General features: G+C 37.6%; 1 protein-coding gene across 1 annotated transcript in view; it reads left to right on the top strand.

The window, feature by feature from the left end:
- Nucleotides 1-737: 737 nt before the first annotated feature.
- The window catches only part of HS3ST5 (heparan sulfate-glucosamine 3-sulfotransferase 5), a 93,839-nt gene continuing 69,574 nt past the window's right edge, over nt 738-25,002 (top strand). The window contains exon 1 of the mRNA XM_059468295.1: nt 738-937. The gene's annotated coding sequence lies outside the window, so the exon portion shown is untranslated. The remainder of the gene's footprint in view (nt 938-25,002) is intronic.

Here is a 25,002-nt window from a genome sequence, read left to right on the forward strand (position 1 = left end):
TTTGAATGAAAGTAGATATGTTCATGCCCGAAGCTAGAAATTGTAGTATGGGGTTTGCAATTAAATACCATATTCACATTTGTCTCTGTGACCCACGTCTTCAATATGGAGGCATAGTCAGATTATTAAAAAAACCTTAAAAAACCACAGAAAATCGAAAAAAAAAGACAGGATCATCTAAACAATTCTCATTAAATGCTGTTAGCATTTTCTCCAGATGTGTTTTGCATTGTTCCCAGTGTAAAAGCAGTTTTTTCCAGTGATTTACAAAATGGCTGCAAAATACATCTCTGGTCAATGTCAAGGGTGAAATGTAGCAGAGTAGCAGTAGCATAAGCAATATATTACCTCTCCAGTAAATATCTAACATTCCTTTTCTTGTAACTCATTTAAAGTAAGCGTAATTAGCCATTTTCAGTCATTAGGTATGACTTTTGTTTGGGGCTTAGTATTATGAAATGCATTTGTTGTAATTTTCCTTTCCCCTTCCCCTTCCTTTCTAACCTGTGCTCCAGATTCCAGGCTGCCAATGTTTACAGGACACTGACACAGTACTTCCAGAAACATGACCTGACATGCACTACCTCTGGGGCCCTACTGCAAACATTTCTTTTCATTCTTAAACAGGGAAACTGAGGGTTTGGATCCTTTCATTTCTTTGGTTTATTGGGTGTTTTTTTAATTTTTTTTATTTTCAAACATGCAGCAAGTGTCTTCTCTTTTTGTACAGGCTCAGCAGTTGTACACCATTTTGGCAGAGATGTCTGATCTTTCCATCTGCTTACCTGGAGGTGCTTTATTCCCTGAATGGTCTTTTCAATAACCACTAAAGACTTCTTGGGACTGAACACTGGAACAGATGAGTTAAGTCCTTCTGGAATGTTCTTCATCAGACACAGACGTATTGGACTTTCTGGATGTGCCTAAGGACACAAAGGTCAGTGTCTTCCTTAAAAGCCTCAGGTTTCAGGACTGTTTCATTTCATCTTTAGCACCAGGGACTATGTTTCAATTTGTTGCTTGAACAGGGACAGAGATGAGTAAAATGGTGATTAACACAATATTTATATAGATGTGATCATGCTTTTAACTGCCTCATAATAAATGTGCTTAGTGAGCTCAGGCAACCTAAAGGCTTCTAAATGACTAGCTGGCCACGAAGACAAAGCTGTGCCTATGCTCTGAGCTTGATTGCCATTAATCATTTTTGTGGCATTTCTTCTAGACTTGTGTTTAGTGCATTTCAACCACTCTTACTTGATTTACAACCTGTAAAAAGGGGACCATGCTCTATTTTGTTCATGAGATGGTTCTTCTTTACAGTCAGTGGGGGTCAGAGTATTTGTTCAACTGTGTGCTTGATTGCTCTAGATGGCATGTAGGCTACAAGGGAATGCCAAAGACATTCACAGCATGTTGAAAAAAATAATTTCTTCTTAATGGCAGCTATTCATATTCCAGAAACTGAGATTTTGATAATATGCTTCGTCTACCCTTTGGTTTCTCCTAAAATATTATATAATCTGCTGATATTATTCTGACATTACTTTGCCACCTCAGAAAATCAACCTTGACCAGAACAACTGACTGACATAATTTTTCTGTGGTATGATTGAAAACATAGAAGAAATAATTTTGTAAGCAGATACATGCTCAGAAAGGTGGTAGAATGTGTGTGGGCATATGTGCTCATCAAGTCATGTCTCAGACACATAACTGACAAGGAAAGTAGCAGGATCATAAAGATACATCAGGATTTTCAGCACTAATCATAACACTATAAAAACCACTACGTTTATAGTGATGTGGATCATGCTATGAGCAGTAGAGAAGAAAAGTGAACAATCCTAACCTTGATTTTATTCTATGATTGCCATCTGTTTTTCATTTTTTGAAGAATATTCTTCAGGATTAATGCTCTATCTCGGTTTGGAGGAAGAGGGGGGAAAAGTTCTTTTCAGTTTCATTCTGTCAACATCTTATTTCATATGGACATTGAAAAAAAAAACCTTAGTCTTACAGATACTACTTTTTCTTATTAAGCATCTCCAATTAAATCTATTTAAATCTATTAAAATAATTCCAGGAAACTTATTGGCTAAATCAGACAGAACTCAAACTTGATGTAATTCAACTATATAAATTGATTTCTGCTTTTTCTTTTTTGTGGAATATCATCTGAATAATAGCTTTCTAATCAACCTTCTTCTGTCTGCTACTCTAGCTAGCATTTGAGTTTGTATTCTAAACACCAACTCCCTGTATAAAATAAACAAAAGATAAAAATATCATCCCTCATCAAAAAGAATTTTGCCCATTGGCGCCAAATATCTATTCCAGATAGGAGGAGAAAAAAAAAACAAAAACAAAAAATGAATACAGTTTTATTTTATCTAAGTTCTATTGAAGTTACAGAGAATCTTTGTAGCAACAGACTTCAGCAGAAACAAGAAGATGAATATAAAAATACAAACTCTATTTAAAAGCAGAAGGTTAGATTGTTCAAAGTTTGTTGTATGCAGGAGAGTAGTGTTAGTTCTATGAGGTGCCCTCAATGTGATACCTTAACATTTTCCAACAAAGTAAAATTTATATAAGAGCATATGCTGTAACTTTAATATGTGGACTTTTTAAATAATATTACATCTTTTATACCCATGTGTATACTATGAGGTGAATGAATACCTCAAATGCATTGTAAACTTCATCTTCCTTCACTGTATGTTTGTGCGTGGGAGGTTTGTGTAATAGGTCTGTGTGTGACTGATAAATAAACACAGAGGATAGGATTATGGGTTTGGCTAGCTCAGCATAGTTGTTGATGGAACCTTGCTGTTTTAGGACAGATAATGCTGGAAGATAGGATCATAGACTGGTTTAGGATGGAAGGGATCTTATAGATCATAAGTTACAACTCCCCTGCCATGGGCCAGGACACCTTCCACTAGACCAGGCTGCCAAAGCCTCATCCAGCCTGGCCTTGAATATATCCAGGGCATCCACTTCTCTGGGCAACCTCTGCCACTACTTCACCACTGTGAATAAAGAATTTCTTCCCAACATCTCATCTAAACCTATCTCTTTCAGGTTAAAGCCACTGCCCCTTGTCCTATCACTATCTGTCAATATAAAAAGTCCCTCATCCTCCTTTTTATAAACCCTCTTAAGGTACTGGAAAGCTGCTGTAAGGTCTCCCAGAAGCCTTCTCTTCTTCAAGCTGAACAATACTAAGTTCTCTTAGCCTGTCTTCAAGGGGAGGTTCTCCATCCCTGTGATTATCTTTGTGGCTCTCTTCTGGACCTGCCCCAGCACCTCCATATCTTTCTTATGCTGAGGGCTCTGGACCTGGATGCAGCACTCAGGTGGGACCCCACAAGGGCAGAGCTGAGGAAGAGAACCACCCCCCTCAACTTGCTGCTGACCTTTCTCTTTTGGAGCAGTCACAGGATGTGTTTGGCCCTCTGGGCAGTGAGAGCACACTGTTGGCTCATGTCCAGTTTTTCCTCCCTGAGAACCCCCAAGCCCTTGTCCACAGGGCTGCTCTCAATGAGTTTGTCTCCCAGTACTCATACCCAGAACTTGCACTTGGACTTGTACTTCGTGAGCTTAAGTATCCTCCCTATCTTTCACTTTGCTTACAGGATTGCTACTAAAGCATACATTCATTAATACCAATATTTGGTATTTTGGATATAAATTTGGATATAAAATGGTGTAAAAAATTTTGCTTTATTTTTCATTTTTGTGGATTTCATGGCTAATGCCACAAATATGTTGCAAACTTTATTTGATAGATTGGAGAACAAATTGTCTTTGACAGGTAATAGACATGTTTGTTTAAACAGTGCAAATCAAAATGAATAAGCTAAATTATCTGACTGACTGTAAAACTGGTGGAGTTCCACCTGTCCAAATTTTCCATGATTAATTTTTGTTACTGGCTGAATTTTATCAAAGATGTGCAACTAGATTTATACACAAGGCTTGCAAAAGCTTAGGTAGCAAAAGTAAAAATTACCCTGATGTAAGTGAATAAATGATGGTTATACTGAATTGAGTACCTATAATGTGCATTTGGGGGGGGGGGGGGGGTGAGTAGGAAAGGCTTGTGAACTGGGAACATTTGGCATAACCTGAGATTTAAAACTGATCCTGGAGATTCTGTGCTAAGCTTACAGCATACAGACTATATCCTGGAGGCTACAACTTCGTCCCAGAGGTTGGAAGGAGAGTCCCCTGACACAGGAAACACTGAATTCTGCCCTTCCATGTTCTAGGAGGTTGAATTAATGTGTGGAAACAAAAATGTCTTCTGTCAAATATATTTTGTGACAAAAACCCCCAGAAGTGATCTATCCACCATTTCAGAAGTAGGTCAGAGCTGTGAATCCTAATCTAAAGCAACAAGACTGAAACTCAGCATAAGGTCCCTTAAGATCCAGAAAAACAGGTTGTGTTTAAGTTATGTCTGTACCCTTGTCATCACCTTTGCCTTTCTCCTTGGTCCTCCTGAGAACCACCTTTCACACGAGAGTGACCTCATCTTCCTCTCAGGCAGTGCTTCTTATCAGAAAGCATAAAGCTGCACACAAACAATGTAACAGCAAAACAAGGCCTGGGCATGAGTTTGATCCCTGGCTCCTGCTCATCCATCCAATCTATTCACTTGTTTCCTTGGTTTTGCCCCACAGTCCCATGAAATGCATGGTAGATTTCAGGGAGCAGGCAGAGAAGGGACAGTTTCCAAGAAGCAGCTGAGAATACAGACACCTTTTTTTTGGGGTAGAGAGACAGGGTCACCCAAACTCTGGGCAAGAGAATTAGTCCTGGTTTGTTCAACTTAGAAACACACACCCTGCCAAGTGTTGCAAAGCCCAGACCCCCACTGCCTCCAGTGGGAGCACAGATATCTTTTATTGTGAATGTTTCCCCTGGTCACCACCTAAAGCACAGAGAATTTGAGGAGAATGAGCTGAGACACCACCTCTTCCATTTTGAACTCTTAAAGAGGGTGTAATGAAAAGTATTTGCAGTATGTATTACTTTCACACAGTAGAAAATGATTGCTCAAACAACTACAGTGGCCTCTAATCCTTATCCCCAGGGCCTTTTTCTTTTTCTTTTTTTTTCTTTCATGTCATTTCTGGCTTTAATGAGATAAAGAACTCACATAAATGAAGTTTATATTTACCATGATACTCCTGTGGAAGAAGCTTATCCCCTGTGTCTTCTTGTAAACTCATGGTCTTTTGCTCTCTTTTGTATATAATCTTTTCTGGAAACTTTCAATATGATTTTACCTTAGTAGCATGTTAGAAATCACACCTACTGATATCTGATCACGTAGCTGATTCTGATATCTGTCATAAAATTTCCTCCCATGCAAATTAAAAAACTTGTAAACACAGATTTTTTCAGTAAAAAATTATGAGAGAGATATCATGATAAGCTTTAACAATATAATAATTAAATAATTAAAGCATAAACCCATAAATTCTAGACACTTTGTCCCTTTTATTAAAAATGTGAATATCAAACAGTTTTTACAAGAGGCAGCAAAGGATTTATGGCTTTCCCTCTCTCAATAATTTAATTCATGTAAGATTTAAAAAATATTTGACTTAAGAAAATGTGGGCATTTTTACTTACTTGGAAAAAAAGCCATTTTAAACAGCAGGATGTAATTTCAGACTATTTGCAGTCAAGAGGCCTCTGCTGAGCAAAATACTCATTCAATTTAGGAATGCAGATTATAATAATTTTCCTATCTCCCTCACAGCAGGATTCCTGCCATCGCTTTGCAAACCCACAGGTTGCAGTATTGAAAGACTAGCTAACTTCAGTTTCAGGTAACACACGCTTTAAACATATTCTCATTAGCTCAACTTAGTTATAATGCAAAGCTGCTTAGTTTCACCAAGTGAAATGGGACACACTTAAATTGCCTCATCTAATATAATACTCCTTAATACATGCAAAGTGGTTTATGATGGCAAAAGCTTGTAGAGCATGACAATCGGCAGGGAAAGTAAGGTTTTCTGGCTAAAATTGTCAAAAAGAAGTCCTATTTTATATCATTTCTTTTTAATGAGGTTAAGAATGAGGAAAGACAGATTGGAGTAAAAAATAATCAATCTAGAAAAATGCAAATTTAGCACATTAACCTTTTAATATATCAGCTCTAACAAACAAGAAAATTATCAACTAAAGCTGTTCTTTCAGTAATATCCTTTGCACTGTAAAATTAAATGTAAAATACACAGTGTCCAAAATGTATTGCAATAAGAAACAATATTCTTCATTCTATCTATTTTACACAGGGAGTTTTATATTGTGCACCATGTTTCCATTTGCTAGCCTTACAGCAATACCCAGCTTGGTGTGGCTGTATTAATTTACAAGGACTTTTAAATTTCAGGCAAAGAATTACTTATCTCTCTTCTCCCTTTAACTGCTGAGTGAATATGCACCAATCTTGTATACTTTGCAGACACAAAGTCTGGTTTCAATAGGACCCCAGAAAAACTGGTAACATAATTTCCTTTTTTCCCAATATCCTGCACCTGCAGTCTGACCATAAGACTATAAATCCTTTTCCTACATCCCTTTCCAATACTTCCAGAAAACTCCAGAGAGGTGCTAAGCTGCTGCAGGCTTTGCAGATGACACCCAAGTGCATATCTCACTTTCTGCAGATGTAACCAGAGCCATCATAAAGATGTTGCACTGCCTAGAGGAAAATGGCTCCTGGAGAACAGCATCTGGCTGAGAATAAATTTGGGTGAGATCCAGATAATACTGGTTGAAAGACAGAAATGATCCAGACAGCCAGTTGAGCAAGATTCCTATGTTCATGCCTTAAGCATTAGTTTGCAATGAGGCTGCTCATATCCTTGGAAAAAGGCAGGATAAGCACATTGCTCAGCTGTGGCTCCAGAGAATGAACCAAGAACTCTTCACAGTCCAGTTAAAAGCATCTGCAACACATTTTGGTTTTTTTTCAGTCTGTGTTAGTTTTCACTTTGGTTTACAATATGAGGCAGCAAAAACAACAAAATCTAGAAAATGCTCACATACCTCCAAGAAGAAGGCTAGCCACAAAGATCTCTCTGCTTCATTTATACAACTCACTGTATCCAGGGCTGTTTGGCTCTTCTCAGTAAGAGAACATTGCTCCTGCAGTGCAGTGTCTCCAAGGCTCCTATTTACATCAGGATAGTGAGCACTATTCTTGTTCTCAAAGGTACAGCCATTTTGGTTCTCTTGATATCCACAATTGCTTTTTCATTTTCTGTAAATGGACATCTTCTACAAGAAAAAATCTGAAACCTTCTGAGCAAAGAGGGTTCCTGAGGGAGGTTTAATGATTCTCTTCTGGTTATGCAGTGAGCTTTTAGGATCTGTACATACTGCAGAAGCCTTTCAGCAAAGAATTTACTTCCAGAGGTCCTGTGTGTCTGCTTAAATTACGACTTCTACTGTTGGTGGCAAAAAGGTTAAAGACAGATGATTTAAACTCTGGGAGGTCATACAAACATCCTTCATCAGGGATATTTCAGGATACAACAGCTCTTAACAGTAACAAATAACTGGCAAGTAGAGATGAAAGCATACATGAAAACTATAAACAAGTAACATTCCATGAAAACACACAACTGGAGAAGCCACACACAATACTTCTGGGGAAGATGAAATCCTATTTCAGGATGGACCAGGTCATTGAATCAGGTCCCAAGCCTTGATGAAAAATTATGAATGTCTTTATGAAGGAGAAGTAACTTTAAAACTCTTGGTAGTCACTGTAAAAACCTTAAACCTTCTACCTGAAAGCATTATCCTTTTTTTTACTCAGTTTCCACAACAGGGAGCAGAAAAAGACATCCTGGGGTCTTTTTCTTGAGGAGTTTGTTGGTGTAAGCAGTCACCTACAGTTTAGTCCCCTAGATTTTCTGAGGTCACAATATGACCAAGTAAGATGTGCTCCTCTAAATACTTCCCTTGTATTTCTTCCAGTTCACATTCAGGAGTAAGAAAGAATAAAATAATAATACAGATCTTCAGCTTTTTACCTTTCTTACTGATGACTGCATAGTTTTGGTTTTTGCGGGATACTTCTCAGAAATTTCTGTCTCAAAAGCAAAGATGTATTCAGAGAGTGTTCAAGTCATCCTGTTAATTTTCCATGTATGTTTTGTGTATATGAACTGGAGCATTGATCTTGATTGGTTAATCTTTGGGCCTCACAAGGAAAATACATTCCTAGAACATTTTCCTCCTGGTAATGCCTTCCTTGTAGTCTCTTGTTGGCTTGCCAGCTGTGCTGCTTATCACAGCTTCATTCACTTTTTGAAAACTCTTTAAAATGTTCTCCATTAAAAGCTGTGTATAAAACTCAGTGCATGCCTGTGAAACACTTGTAGGAACATGTAGTTATTGGGAGGAATAAAATAAAAAATGCAAAGCTACTATTCAATTGGTATGTGCGCAGCCATGCTGTACTTATTGCCATCATGAATAAAGCATTTGTTTTGCTAAATTGTACGTGTATTCCTAGAGGGGTACTTAAAAGACAGAGCTTGTTAGAGAAGTCATGTAAATGCAGAATTTCTCCTGTTTCAGTGTTCAAATCATAAGGTATAATCATAAATCCTGACAGCAGTCAGACCAGCTAAAAGGCCACACAGGACTCCACTAGAAATCTGGGAATTTCTTTTCCATGACCACTTGTATAACCCAGCTCCTTAAGGAATGAACAACCAGCCAATCCATGTCACATTCTAGTGGTGTTGTCCCTCTCCAAATGCCCTGTCACTGCAAAAAGTCCCAGCAGAGACAGGGCAGTGAACACTCCAAAACACTTTCCTGACAAGCCTCTGGCTCCTGGAGCCTTTGCAAATCACTAGCTGCAGTGTGAACATTTTGCTCTCGAGGGGATCTAATGAAAGCCGACATGCTTTGATCTGCTAGGAGACTCACAGGAGATATTGCCATAAAAATACTGGGTTCCCTGGGGACTTTATGCTTGTTGATTTGGTTGGTGCTTTTCCTATATTTTGAACTGTTACTTGTAAGCTTAAATCATTCTTCCTTCAATAAAAGAGAGTTACCAGCCCAATAACAAGATGTGTATACTAAAGCTTGCTAAATGCCTTCTGTGTCCTTTCTCATTGTTCTGGTAGAGGGTGGCATTTTCTCTCCTTTATTAGTTTGCTGGTATCTTGATGAAGATCAAGAAAACTACTGTTTTAATGGTCTTGAATGTGATTCCTACTTTAACAGCTTTTGTTTCAAATACCTCTTAATATTTCAAACATACCACAACTATATTTATGAAAATTTTATCAGAAGTTTCTTTTAACTTACTAATGTAAAAGGGGAAAAAAAACCTAAATAGCTTCCCTTTCCTTATTGTTTTTGATTTACTGTTCTTTTTACTGTAGCACAGTACTGTAGTACCATGCTACAAAACTTTTATGTTTTGTAGCACAAATACTAGTCTCTGATTTTTCCTCGTTGAAGGTTAATGTGCATTGAAATGAAGTAGTAATGGCATTTTCTTTCCATAAAGCACTTGCTTTTACAGCTGTTTAAATTGTGTGATTCCATCACATGATAATATATACATATTTCTATGTAGATATCTGTTGGAACTTTGAGAGTGTCAGCTACACCTTCATGAAATCAAAAGGCTTACCATAAACAAAGTTTGGATGTTTGCTATTTTAACATCTTGTGGATGTAGCATTCTAAAACTATGCAAATTCATACAATGGATAGAACTTTCTGATGTTTTTTTTTTTTTGTCCAATGTTTTGTAACACAGAGTTATTCCTAAATTATCTCCTTAAGAACAAAAATCAGCGTTCTCATATATGCTTCAGGATTATTGTCATGGTCCTAGAAGGATGCAAAGACCTGAGGTATAATACAAGCAGAATGTGAATAGAGAAACCCACCAGTTGAAGATTCACAAGCATCTTAGCTTGCAAGAAAGCCTGTCACTTCAAATTCTGTCATCACCCAACCCAGAAGCATTGCTGTATGGGGCTGTGTTGTATATCCGGCTAATTCTTGCCTTCCACAGGCAGTTCAGATTTCACAAGACAAGTACTCCAAAAACTTGTGTTCTACATTGTTTGGATAGAGACAGTTTCCTAGTAATCTTGTGATTCTCACCTGAGTGAGTGGGCAAGTTTTTCTTGGTTTAAGTATTTAGACTTTAATTAGGAAAAGAGTTGGATGAAGACTGAATTGTAAAATTTATTTCTCATTTCTAGAGGCAATCCACACCCAAGTCTGCTTCCCAACACCAAGTCAGCAGGGATTGTGAAGTCATAGTGTGACCGTGTTCACAGTGGTCTGAGGATGAGGGAAGAGATGATGATCTGATTCCATGTTTAAGAAGGCTTGATTTATTATTTTGTGATATATATATTATATTAAAACTATACTAAAAGAATAGAAGAAAGGATTTCATCAGGAGGCTAGCTAAGAATAGAAAGACAGAATGATAACAAAGGCTTGTGTCTCTGACAGAGAGTCAGAGCCAGCTCACTGTGATTGGCCATTAATTGAAAAAAACTGCATGAGACCAATCACAGATCCACCTGTTGCATTCCACAGCAGCAGATAATCATTGTTTACATTTTGTTCCTGAGGCCTCTCAGCTTCTCAGGAGAAAAAAATCCTAACAAAAGGATTTTTCATAAAAGATGTCTGCGACACCATAGGATACTATATAGAAAGTGCATTCATCAAAATACTTCAGTGTTCACTGACTTGTGCTCATGCATTTGCATTCTTATGTTATCATGGATAGAAATGATGTTCAGTAGTAAATGGAAGAAAAACATGGAAAATAAATGGGCCATGCAATTTATCCACTCCTACTTACTGTTCCATATCAAAAATAATTATTTAATATTTCAGCTCCCTGAACACCTTAAATCTGTGTATGTTTAGAAAAAAGGCTTTTCTACTTTGGTAAAATTCAAAATGTCACAGGAAAATCACCCCATTTGTGATTCAGATTAAAAGATTTGGTACTTTTCAATTTCATGTTCTAAAAATGGCATGGATCTGAAGTTTATTTTCTTCATATTTTCTCTTGAAAAACCCTCCAAACAACTGGAAAAATTGCCCAACCTAAATAGCTATTCCTTTCCTCACACATATCAGAGATTTTAAGTCATTTTCAGAAGTTATTATAGCTTCCTCCAATCCTCTTATTCTCAGTAACTCTTGGAACCTGGCAGCTCAATCAGGTGTGAAAAATAATCTAATTTTCATAAGCACACTAAATATGTTGGAAGTTGGGTTTTCAGTAAATAGATGACATCAAATATCCTTTTTTTTTTTTTTAATCAATGTTCTTTCCAAGATAGTTGCACTACCTACAAATGGCAGTGAACTAACATAGAGGACTGGAGCGTTTTTGTGCTTATACAAACTGTGCTGGAGACTTGAAGGCATGCATTTGGAATCTTTGTCCCTGTTTCTGAATATCATGACTCTTTATTTAGAATATGACTATATCTCAAACTAAAAATAAAATAAGGAAACATTTTCCCATCTTTTTTTTTTTTCCTCACAAACTGCATAGATCTCACAGGCCCAAACTTGAATTGTACAATCTGTTCCTTGGCCTCATTGGAGGGACCGAGGAGTTTTCCTGCCTACAAGCATAAGCATGTATCAGAAGTCTCTAAATTGAGAACTTGCTCATTTTAAGCTGATTTTGTAATCAGAAGCCCAGATCTGAATCACATTCTGGAAACATTTGTCTCTTGGCACTGATCACAGGGAGAGTTTAAGGTGACTTCAGCTCCCAACTTAGGCATTTTGCTGAGAAAGTCATCATGATGGAGAGTGAATCCACACCCTAATGCTGTCACATTCCCAATCCAGATTCCACATGAAACCTGGTTGTAGCCAAAGGAGATAAAAGCTGTGTATTTGACCCCAAGCACATAGATACTCTCCTCAGACCCTTTGTCAAAACTTGCCAGAATGTTTAACCTTGGAAAATAAGGACATATGGAAATATTGACACAGCCTTGAAAGCTGTAGCTCAAACGTGTCTGCAGTAAAATGTATTAAGCTTGTAGCTTTGACACAGGAATGGGATGATGCATAACTCAATGAATACAAGAGATCTTTTCCTTTGAAACTCCAGACAGCAATGCTCAATCTCTGCAAAGCTTAACAATATATAAATAGCTCTTTGTCACTTTCATGAATGCTTGTTTACAAACCCCTCAATCCCACTGAGTGCAAATAAAAATTGACAGGTAACACTGTAATTGAAGGTGCATGTGTATATGGTGCCGTGCTTGTTTATTGTGCTGGGCTATGCCAAACACAATGGAAAAAAAGGAACCATTGCAGTCATTTTAGCAAGTTATTTGGCTGCATGCATGATGTGATCTACTTCTGGGTCTCGTGAATGCATTCAGTTTTACTTGTTAACCAGCGGAACATTATTTATTAATGACTTCTTCATGCTTTATTAAGCCTAATGTCAAAACACCTCTGTGGGACTCTAGGCATGTTCTCTCTTTGTATTAACCCGTCTAAAGAAAATGAAAAATTATGCATCAAAGCTACAGATAAAACCCAGTAGATATCCTTTCAATTTCTCTTGATCCTGGCAGATGATGTTTCTGAATATTTGTGAAAGCACAGCACTTGATTGTATGCTGGCTTAAATTGAAGCATTCTGCAATCTCAGATGTGTGTAATTAGGGTGCCTTAGAAACCTAACAAGACTACTGTGGTCTCCAAAGCTGCAGAGTGCTCAGATGGCAAAAACTGACAAGTTCACCACAGAAGTAGAATTCTTTCTTATTTCGATAAACTGATGTTCCATATCACAGGGAAAGGCTACTTCATGAGAACATTGAAATTAAGCAAAGAGGAACAGGTTGAATTACCTGTGACTTCTGTGGTTTGAGATGGTTGGTGTGGCTCAGGAAACTAATACTGCAGTTCAACAAACTTTTCCACCTTCATCTGACAGAACACCTTGTTGTTTAACACGTGAGATTCAAATCCAACACATCTTAACCAATAGCAACATCCTAAGACATATTTCATGGTTCTTCTATATGTGTTAGTTTTTAACATTGATTAAGCAACACCAGCTTTTAGACTATAGAAATATAAACAGAATGGAATAAACTTAGGATTTTATGTAGTTGGAAGAAATGGTCATTCCAATAAAGTCAGCATGTTCATCAATTTTTACATGAAAGAGAAGCCTTCAGATAAAACTCCAAGTTTTCTCTCATCTTACATTTGTAAAGGAACCTTTTGTACATGTAGTTTTTAAAAACGATTTTGCTTAACAGACTTAATAATGACCAATCAGAATTGCCTGAGTTTTAAAAATAAGCAGAAGTCATATTAGAAAAACTTAAAAAGTAAGAAATTTTATGAGGTCAGTTCCTTTTACAAAACCACAATATTTAACATCTGAAGTGATAACACAACAGTTTAGTTGTTGAAATCCAAAGTTTTGCACAGTAGAAATGCTGGTTTGTTTTTACTGAAGACAGAGGTTCATAATAGATTTTATTGGAGAGCAGAAATAAGGTGTAGAGCCTTAATTTTACTCTCAACTAACCCTGGCCTATGTTTATGTATCAGATAAAAAAGGTAGTAAAGTTTGACCAAAGACACAGGCCAAAAATATGGGGTCAATTTCCAACTCCAGCGGCAGAAATCTAAGGAGAAAAGTTCCTGGAGGGAGTTGTAGATAGATGATTTGGACACTGCATAATCACTACTACTTTCTTTCCTACTTTCTGTTTGTAATTACTACCAGTTATGAATATTTAATGTGAGCTTGTTTTGTGCTTTTCCTTTTTCTTTCATCTAGCTACTTTCATCATCTTTCACAACGTGAGAGATCAATGTAAGGCAATGGGATGGTTGGGGAATGTTCCATATTGTTACCATATCACAGCAAACATAAATAATTGGGAAAGCAGATCCTCAGCTGGTGCCTGTGAACGGAGCTGACCCAGTTTTGGTAGAAGCTGTCCAGTTACAGGCTGTCATTCAGAGACCTCTTGGCATGGAGGTTTCAGTATCACAAACTGAAGAGTGCCAGGCGTCCCTGCTGGAGTGCTTTGTTCCCTTTTCTGCCAAGTAGACACTGGAGCCTGGTTTGTCTCTTTCCAAGTGGGTGCCTCATCATCAGAGAAAGAGTCCTGCCTGTCTGGTGCATGGTTTTTGTCTGGCACTAGCTATAAAGCTGTGAAATAAGCCAGGGGTAGTAGAATAGGGCTCTGCTCTTTCTCCTCTGGTTATCTTTTGTGATAAATAATTGATCCTGCTAGAGATGTTAGCCTGTAAATGCAATGGGAAGGAAGCACCCCTGCTAGCCCAGGAAAAAATTCTAAAATGACACAGAGGCAGGATCAAAATTAAAGTCACATCCTTTCCATTGGTGCTCCCTAATATTTAGCATGTTTAAGTGCAGAAGGTTTCTCTTTCAGGGTGTGGGTTTTTTCCCCCCACATTATTCAGCCACCATAGTTATTACAGATTTTCCTCTTCCCAGCCTTCCTAATGCATTGCCTATGCTACATACAGAACACAGTGTGTAGATGATGGAGGGGTGTTAAGTGTGGCACTGTAGTGCTATGTCCAGCAGCTGTCTGCTCTAGATCCAGCTCAAGAAGCCTCGCCCTGCCTAAAGGCCAAAGAAAACAGGTAATCTGCCTTTCTAAGGAGTGTAAGGCAGTGCAGGCTGGTCACTGATACCATGGCACTTGGGCATGTTACAGGTATCATCTTAATGGCTGCTATTTGCTGCTTTTACACTGCTGTTTGTGTATGCTCAGAGATTTATGCTAAGATGTCACATTTATGCTAAAGATGTCACATGGGACATTTATGTATTTGGTTACTTTTTCTTTTAGTACAAAAAAGATGTCAATAAAATTTCATCTGTTTTGGAACCAGGTAAACATTATTCACCACTAAGATTAACTAGAGTCCAGAAACCCAGCAGTAACTCATTTTAGACCAAAAGGAAGCTGTTGAGAGCTTGTCAGGTCCCTCTAGATTACAAGGGAAGCAAGCGAGTCTGTATTGTACAGATTTCCCAGGAGGACACAATTAAAAATCATCCTGTTCAGGAACTACTTTATATGCTTTTGTTTTTAATAAAGCCCTTTGAGACCAGCAGTGGTGCAATATTCATACTGCTTTTGGTCTGTGTATGGTCTTCATGCTGCTCGTTGTCAATCCACCACACTTTCTTCTCAACTGTTTGCTGTTTAATGAGAAACTCAGGATTAGATGGAAGGTCACCCACTTCTTTACACAGATTCAGTCCAAGCTCAGTTTCATTTATTTGATTTCCAGAAATGCAATTTCAGATGATTGCTGTGATGTGGTGATATTACCATTCCCGTGAACACATCATTTCTTCAGAGCACAAGCTGTCAGTTTATAACTTACACTGGTTCACACTGTGGCATTCACCCCTCTGTGAGGACAGCAGAGCTGTGACAAGCTTCACTGGCCTCGTCCATGAGCTGACTTTGGTGCACACTGTCACTGGCATTGATGCCTGGTGCACTGTCACATCACCTGAGCCCTGCCTGTGGGAGAGCTCATGGGCAGTGGTGAGGCACGTTTCCACCTGTAGCGCTGCTCAGAGGAACTTGCTATGGATGGAACCTTCAGCTGGGACAGGACTCTGGTGAAATTTGGGTTCAGCCCTCCCCTATGAACTCATGACGCCAAGGACACAAAGATATTTGTGTCTTAAATCGATGCAGTTACTGGCAGGTTTGCTCTGGAAAACAAAAAGAGAACAAATGTGCCCAAAGAGCTGGGTTCTGTGCATTGTCTTCAAGACTATTTCACTTAGTCATGTGATTTTTACCCTTTGTTGTACACACGCACCTCCCGTCATTCCCTATCACACAGTGGAATATAACCTACTGCATATGAAGTAATGAGAAGGGAGAATCATGTAAAATTTATGTTTTAATGATTGGACTTTTGCTTTGCTTTGCTTATGTTTGTGGGTAAAGCATGTGCGGAAAGCTCTTCTGTATCCTCAATTACTGCTGCTCCAGGCTATTTCTGCTTTTGCAGCAGTTCTGATAAGCCTACAGAAGAGAATCACTTTTCTGTTGACAGCACATTTTCTGGTATTTCTGCAGCAGTTCAGTAATGTCTTTATTGTGTAATGTTGTGTTTTAATAGTCAATTAAAATTCCCATTGAATTGACAAAATGGACTTAAGAACTTCTGAAGACTATTTGGCTAAAAGTACACATGAGACTGTTCTGATAATCACTGCTATGACACTTCTACATTCAAACTTACTCAAAAGCCTCACCTTATCACAACAGGAAAAGTACTGAGGCAAGAGAAAACATAAATGCATTTCATCATAAAGGAGTCCATTATTGAATTGAATCTCATTTCTCTGCCACGACCATGTCTCCTCTTTTTTCCCTCCAACACCATCAGCATCTCTCTTCTGCCTTTGTTCATTTTCCCAACTCCTTTCTGTGTTGCCTTTTCTCCTTTTTTTTTTTGTTTTTGTTTGTTTCCTCTCATCCTCATGCTCTCTACTAATAACAAATCGTGCAGTGTCTTTGTGATGAGGATAGGAAGGTGATGAATAGTCCAGTAGTTAGTTTTCAGAGGCTTCACACAGGGTTTGTGTGAATTCTTTTTTTGTTTTGTTTATGCCTTTCATAACAAATGTGTTTACAGCCTGCAGGGTAAAATGAATGAAGGTAGCAAATACCTTAGACAAGCTCTGTATGAGTAAGTACACCACTAACAGGCAGCAAAGCTTGCAAACACAAGTCATTCCCACTCACTCATTACTCACTTCTGCCTTCCTTACAACCGTATCTACAGTCCCATGATACTTGGTGGGTTTATCAACACCCCAGCTGCTGGAATCACTCAGTGCATGAAGAACTATTCTTCCACTCAGCCTTTCCCAGTTCTCCCAGTTTCATTAGAGGATATTTTGTTTCCAGACATCATCAGTAGATATTTTTTCAGCATTTTTAAGATGATCTCCTCAGGACCTTACCTCATACAAAAGGGTAACAGGCTTATGTTAATAAATGCACTGCCAGATGTGTTGTGGGATGATGTTTGTAATATTTAGCAACTCTTGCAATTGCTCCAGAGAGGAAGCTTTTTCCAGCTTCCACAGTCAAACACTGCAAGCAAGGCAAATGGCAGAACTTGGGAAAAGCCATAAATAGGAACCACACAATTCAAGATACAAGTAAATCCATAGGGTTACTGTTTGAGAGAATAATAATAATAATAATTTTAGCCTTTTGGAAAGACAAGGACAGACAACAACAACATTTCATTGCAAACAACATTTCAGTATTTCTCATTCTATTACCTCTGGCCTTTTGGTTTTCCACTACAGTGTGCAAATAAAAGTGAAATGGCACTTTCAAACATACTTCTGTGACTCTACAGATGTGTTATTAATGTGGATTTTTCAAGGCAGAAATTGACTGTGATTAAATTATATGAAAAAAATACAGTGGGCATCTGCTTGCAGGTCATTCTTCCTATTGTTTACTGCACATGGTGAGGAATCATTTTGAACAAAAATGAATATTTGGAGAGCACACAAACAACCTTTTACAAGGACTAAAATCTGGGGCATGATGGGCTGTGGAAAATGAAAGGGGTATATTTTAAAAATTGAAAAAGTAGTAAAGCCCATGAGAATTGTCAGAGTGAGGCAAGAGCTTGCTGGAGGCAGGTGTATGGGTCAGTAACAGAAGGACAATCAGCAAGAACTAAAACTGGCATTTTTTTATTTCACTATTTGTCTGTACTTGAATCATTCATTCCACCTATTGAAATATTTGCTTCTTCTTCCCTGGTGAGACCTTCACAAAGGTCTGGTGCACAGTCTGGTTTCAGCTGCATGCATAGAGCAAGGAGAAAAGACTGAGGCCACATGGAAACCTCGTCCTTGTTTGCAGTGGCCCAGAGATGCTGCTGTGTGCTCCTGTGCACCTCTCAGCACTCCCACACAGGGGAGAATACTACAGCATGCTTTTTTACGTGCAAGCTGAACTCTCTGCCATGAAAAGCAAGAGTGCATAGAGAACTGGCAGGTTTTTGCCCTGAAATGCAGCCAAGGTAAGCACCTAGGGACTAGTGTAGCCTATTTAAGCATTCATTTCTTTTATTTGCATGTGTTATGTCAAAGTTTTCAGTTAATGATTACATATAGGTTTTTTCAGACCTCTGCTTTGCTCTCTGCACAAGGAGGGACTATGCACTGAGAACAACCACCAATACACAGAAGAAATATGCTAATCTCTGTAAGATGCCTGTCTTGTGTAGTAGAAATGGAAATTTTGTCAGTTAAGGCAGAAAAATGCAGAAAGAAAAAATTAAAACACCTGAGACTTCAAAAGTGGATATCGTAATTTTAGCAGTTACTGCCCACCAGCTGTTCATTACTGTGCTTTAGCTAAAGGTTTCTGCCTTCACAACTGAGTTGTATTCATGGTTAACAGCTTAAAACAAGCACACTGGCTTTTTGCTGAAGCTGACTCAATCTCTTAGTGAGGGCATTAGGTGGCTGTGGATGTTGTAACAGCAAAGGAGGGCAACTCCTTAGATTACATCAACTCTATCCCAAAGACATACATAGAGACAACACTCTGTGTTGGCCTCTGCCACTGGCTTCCTGGTAATGGTGGGCAGGTGACTAAAATTTTTTCACAGTTGTCCCCTAAGATTCCTTCTTACAATTCATTTCATTTGGTTAAGCAAAAGGAAATATTTGGGGCCTATTGGCAGAAATAGTGAACAAGTCTCAGCTGCAGTTGAAGGCCCTGGGTAGGCTCCCTCAGGCATGACATTGGAAAGGAGTCGGGTTAAAGGCTTCTCAGACTGACTTTCAAGTTCACTGTTATATTTTACAATTCATCTTGAACACCTGTGGTCAGTTCCCTGTCTTGTAGGTGAACACTAGCAATACTCTCATCTCACACAAGCATTGTTAAGACACATTTTTTGAGCTTTGAAAAGAACGTCACTAGAGAAAAATCTTCATTTAAGGAAGCTGTCATTCCTATTAGAGGTAGAAAGTGAAATTCAGCCCATCTGTTGTGTACCGCTGTCCGATTTCAGCTTTTTCTCTCATACTTGTAAAACTCTTGAATGTGACAAAAAATATGACAATTTTTTTTTTTTAAAGTTGCTCTTCAGAGCATGTGGCAAATGATTCTTGGATATCATTTTCACACTTCCAATGTGTGAGCAAAAGGATGTATGAAGAGAGTTGTCTGCCTTTTCTTTCCTTTTCTTTTTCTTCATTTGAGCGTGTAATGCCTCCTTTCCCAATATTACCCAGAGCCTTTTTGTGTGTGCCCTTTCTGTTGTCTGCATTGGTAAGCTTTACTCTGTCAACTCAAAGTAGTGTTGATTAGGAAGCTGATATGGTTGCTAACAAGCTGTATCTAATGTGTTGATTTCAGTCCACCAGACAAGTTTTCTTGGTACTATTTAAGTACCAAGAGAAAGTTAGCGTAATAAAATACACGGTTGATTTGTTTTTTGGAAATTTGCCTTACATCATCACTAGAGATAAGAATTGTTTGCATTCCTATGATGCCATCATCAAACAATGAACCAGTCAAGACCCAGCAGCTCAGTTATCTTTTTGCGTGCTGCTTAATAGTGACACTGCATTTGTGATGAAGAAACAGCAGTTTGAAATATCCCCTACTGATAGTGCCAGAAGAAAGCTGGAAAATCTCCAAAACTCACTCATTTTGAAAACATTGCTGAATTTCTTTGTGAATATATGAATATACATATCTTGCTTATTTGAGCAAAGAGATTTTTTTTCTCACTTGACTGTGTTTTCTACTTGTGGTATATATTGGTTCAGAAAGAGACTAAAGCTTACCTCATGTATCAAGGAGGGTGAGAGGTGGGAATTTCAGTGTTATGTGTATTAAAATTGGGAATTTATATTTTTTATCTATAATCCATTTTGCAAATAAGGGGGAAGTTAGAGAAGAGCATACACTCCATGTTAAGCACAACTTAATTGTCACTGTAATGGAATTGTTCCAGAATTGAAGGATACGGCTTAGAAACACCAGGATACTGATTAGAAAACACATTAATAAGTCAGTAAAATCAAAAGGCCTGATTTCTATAAGAATTGCAGCCCCTTTTGTGGGAATAGAAACAGGAACAAATTAGGAAATATGCTTTTGTATGTGGCCGTATGTGGAGGAATGAGTATTTATGCTTTATTTTAGATGACATTCCGCATCTTTGCTTCTGATGTTGGTGGGCAAACCACAGAGATAACTTGGGCTTAGGAAAGGAAATATCAGCTTCCCAGATCCTGCTGCCACCTTCCAACAAAGAGGCAGGTACCCACCAGAGCAGTGTCTAACCTGGCCTTACCCATGCCAGCGACTTCTTTTCAACCTTTGTCACTGCTCAGGAAGGACAATCACAACCAAAATTACAGAAGGAAACAGAACGAAATAAGTTTGAAGGCAATGGTGAATTCATGGATGGGTGAATGGAGAAAGGCTTCCTCTCTTTCCTCCACATCTGCGCTGTCAGTCAGCCAAAACAAATTAGAAAGTGAAAATTATGGCCCATGTGAAGCCCAGAGAAGGCAGTACATCAGAAAAGCCCACGACTGCAAACCCAGGTGAACTGGATGCAAATTTAACAATGTTATTATTGCTCAGTGAGGAGGATTTCTCAGGGAAAAAAAAGGCAATAAGCACAGAAATATCCTAGGGCAAGTGTTAGTCTCTAGTGTGACCTGAGCAAACTCAGTTTTATTGTGAGCCATGTTAACAAGGAGCAAAGCCTATAAGTCTTGTAATAGTAACAAAAAAGCAATTTATGCAAAATGGGGGCAATCTTCATCTCATAGTATCTAGAGAATATGCAGTTCTATAGGTGATTAATTAAAAAAAAAAAAGACATGCAAAAAAGGTTTTCATAAGTTATTTAAAAGCTTTTTAGGAAGCTGTGACTGAGAAAGTATTAAGAAAACTAGAAAGGGTATGGCGCTTGAGGAAAAGGCAAGGCATTGTGGGAATACAGTGTGATATAAAGCAGGATTCATTTATGTAATTATTACAGAGACACTGTAGTCATACACTAGTTAAAATTATGCCACAATTCCCCAAAATAAACCTCTCTTCATGAAGGCAAGTCTTTATCTTTTCTACTTGGTGTTTTTATTGAAATCACAATAAATCTAAACATATAAAGAAATTAATAACTATTTCTAAAATGCTGTAACACTGTTCTGGGTTTGTTATGTCTTGAGTTTGTTGTCATTTCTTCTTTTTTTTTAATTCATAACACCTTCAAAATTATTTAATCTAGGCATTGCAAGCATAGCCACTCTGAACAGAATTGCATACTGCTACCTTTATGTGTATTAATCAAAACTGAAAGACTTATAGCTCTACACTTTAGAAAGCAGTCAGTAACTCACACTGAGTGGTCCATTTGATATGCATAGAAAGAAAACACAAAATATTAAATCAGCATTTAATATCACATTTCTTTAAGTGTGTAAACTTAGCTACCTGATATCATTAATCAAATTTAGTATATTAGGTCATAAATATTTACATTTCTTTTTAAAGTAATAAACAGCCATATTTGCTGTTACTCTACAAACTATTAATTATGGTAGAGACCTTCAAAATAACTAAAGCAAAATGGACACCTTGGGTTAAATCAACCTAGTTATGAAAGCCAGAAACAATAAAAGGATTTTGAATGGATTTCAGAAAGTAGTCATGGGGACTTCCACATCAATTTTTTTTTTAAACAGATGTCCACATTCATATTGCCACTTCTGAGGTGCTGAAAGCCTTTAATCACTTGTTGTTTATTTCAGTTTTTAAAATTCATTATCCATTTTTTATGTTTCTGTAGAGGCACCAAAGGATTTTGGCCTAAGGGAATTTAAAAATTTCCTCTAATCAGAGAGAACCACCAAACACTACTATTACTTTGCTGTAGCCACAATACAGTCAGCAGACTCTTATAAACATTAAAGTTAGAAAAGTCAACCTTTAGATCTGAAATAAATCAGTATTTTTCAAACTTATTAGTAAGATCAGGCCTAATGGATACACAGTGGTTATTGGTATGGGCCTCATTAACTCTGGATCATTTTCTTAGCTTTGGGTTCTCAGTCTCAGGGTCATGGAGGTACCTCTCCATCCCATAAACCAGAGCCCTAATCCAGGTCTGCGGCTGAGGTTTTTCACCTACCTCATATGCTTGGTGTTTCCTTCTGTTTTGCTCAAGCAAAAGTGGCACCTAAGTGTGTGGTATGAAGCGGGGAGGAAAAGGGTGTGAGAGGAAAAGGGTGTGAAGAAGACCTGCAGGTATCAAGGCCAAAGTCTGCTGCTCTCAGCTCCAAAGCAGTTTTGGCCCCTGCAAAAGTGGGGACTGGAGGATCATTGGCTGCATTTCAGCACTGAGAAAACAACCACCATATTTTAACTAATCTCTCAGATTTATGCCTGATTAGCAAGACATTGCTGGTGATTAAATGCCTTCAGAATATATATGTAACCAACTTTTCACCCAAATTTTATAGTTGGCAGAGAAGGTGGCAATTGGAAAATTTTAGGAATTCTTCAAAACACTACTATCACGAATTAAATAGTAGCAGCTTTTTAAGAGTTGCTCCTGTTTAAAGGCTTTTTTTTCCAGTCTAAAATATTTATTCCAGATTTCAGTTTTAGAACAAGAGCATTTTTCCAGTTTTAGAACAAGAGCAAATTATTTCTGCAACTAAGTAGTTTATAGTTTCCTTTAATTTATTCCATCTCTGTCATTATAGTGTCCTTGAAACTATTTTCTGTCACTGTCAAACATGATAGCCTCAGGACAGAAATGAAAGTGAGATAATACATCTCTGAGCTTTTCTGGTGAAATGTTTTTAAAAGTTTTCAAATGCAGCCATTTGGATTTAAGCAGAAGATGAAAGAACAATGAAACTAGGAGATTAAAGGAACAAAAGCAATTATTTTAAATGTTATTATTGTAACATTCCAATATTAATCCTTGAACACTTATAATTGCACCAAATGATTTATATAAGTAACAAAAATTATTTTATTTTACTTCTTCTATTCCTCTGTGAAGAATAATGTCTTCTATCAGTGTCTTTTCTTATAATTAAGATTCCCAAAAATATGTCACTGTGACATTTTTTCAAATATGATCTTAATAAGAGGCTTAACTTTAATGTTTCATAAGATTATCCGACCAATTCCTAAAAACATAAAATACGTTCATTTTCAGAAACCAGTGTAAGTTCTATTTGTGTTGTTTTTCCATTTCAGAGATTACCTAAATAAAACAGGAAAATCCAAAAGTAAGGCTTTCATTGTTGCAATAGTGTGGGAAGAAGAGTGAGGGGCAGAGATTAGAAGATTTATGCTTTCCCTGTATTTTTTCAATATGTGTGTTATAGGATTTATCATTTATTTCTCATATGCTAGTGTTTTAAGAGATTTTTTTAAACTCTTTTTAATCTCTATTACATTTTCTAGATTGGAATACTTGTCATTGAAGCTTTGAATTTCCATAGACTGGCATCCTTAGAGGTAGATTGACTGGCTGATTCAGGGAAGCTATGTCTTGCATTTCAGGAAATGTGATTCAGGCATCCTTGAATTGGTCTGAGCGTTGAAATGTTTTCTTTACACAAAATTGGTCTTACATGTTTGTTGGCCTTTTTATTTTCTCCTTCCTTAGAACTAGCTACTTCATCAACACCTTGCACAAAAGCAAATAAGCATGTTTTCTCCTTCAAAGAGACACAAAGGAGGGCTGGATCAATAAAGTTAGTAAGAATATTCAGAGGTTTTACTGCTTTAACTCACCTCAAGTTAGCCATGGCCTTTTTTCATCCCTGTTTTGATAGCATTGCTGATGAGCCAGAAATTAATATGTGATAAATGGTTCATTTAAGATTGGCACATTTGTGTGTGGGAGCTGAGAGCACAAGTCCTCATCTCCACCCCTGGGACTTGGCAGTCATTTTGTGCAAACAGGACGGATGACCCTGTTTATTTTGTTGGTCTTATCACATTACATTTTCCTCAGCCAAATGAAAGTTTGCTATACAGTGCTTCTTTTAAATTGCCACTTCAGCCACTTGACAATTTCCCTACCAGTGATTACCATCATTACAGAACAAGAACTTTGGTGGGCTTCAATCTTTTCCAGAAGAATACTGGTTTGTTAATGTGAAAGAAAAAAAGCAGTTCAGTTTACCTACTCTTCTAGGAAGACACACAAGAAGGGATATTATATGTATGTGCATGCATGCATGTATGCTCATACCTTTAAAGAGAAGGAAATTCCAGTGGTGCTCAAATTTTTTCAGTCATAGCTGGTCTGCTTGCTTTACAGAAACACATGGACAAGCAAACATCCACATCTATCTTTATATAATTACATGCATTTCCATATTCATGCGCAGACATGTATTTTTTTAACATATTCACAAAAAAAATGTAACTGCAAGGGCATATGGTTAAAATTGCAAATGACTGCCATATTAATAAAGTGATTGAAAAGACCTAAAATGTAGTCTTGAAAGTGCAGTTTTACATTTTGTAAAAGGCATGCCTTTTTCAATGTTTCTTTACTGTCAAGAGATTTTAGAAATCATAAAACCATAGAATGGTTTTGGTTGGGTTGGAGGAACCCTTAAATACCAGCTAGTTCTAAGGGCCCTGCCATGAGCCCTAAACATTTTCATATCAAAACCCCACTGAATCACATGGAAATAAAATATTTGTCATGAATGCTAACTAGTATTAAAAAGCTATTCTTAGTTAAATGAGAAGTAGTTATTCCAACATTATTGAAAAATATGCTTCAAAGAGAACAAAATTCAGACAAAGTGCCCAGTAAATGTGATCGGTGCAGCATCTGGACATCCTG

Source organism: Ammospiza nelsoni, chromosome 3 (assembly GCF_027579445.1).
Source record: "Ammospiza nelsoni isolate bAmmNel1 chromosome 3, bAmmNel1.pri, whole genome shotgun sequence".
Lineage (NCBI taxonomy): Eukaryota > Metazoa > Chordata > Aves > Passeriformes > Passerellidae > Ammospiza > Ammospiza nelsoni.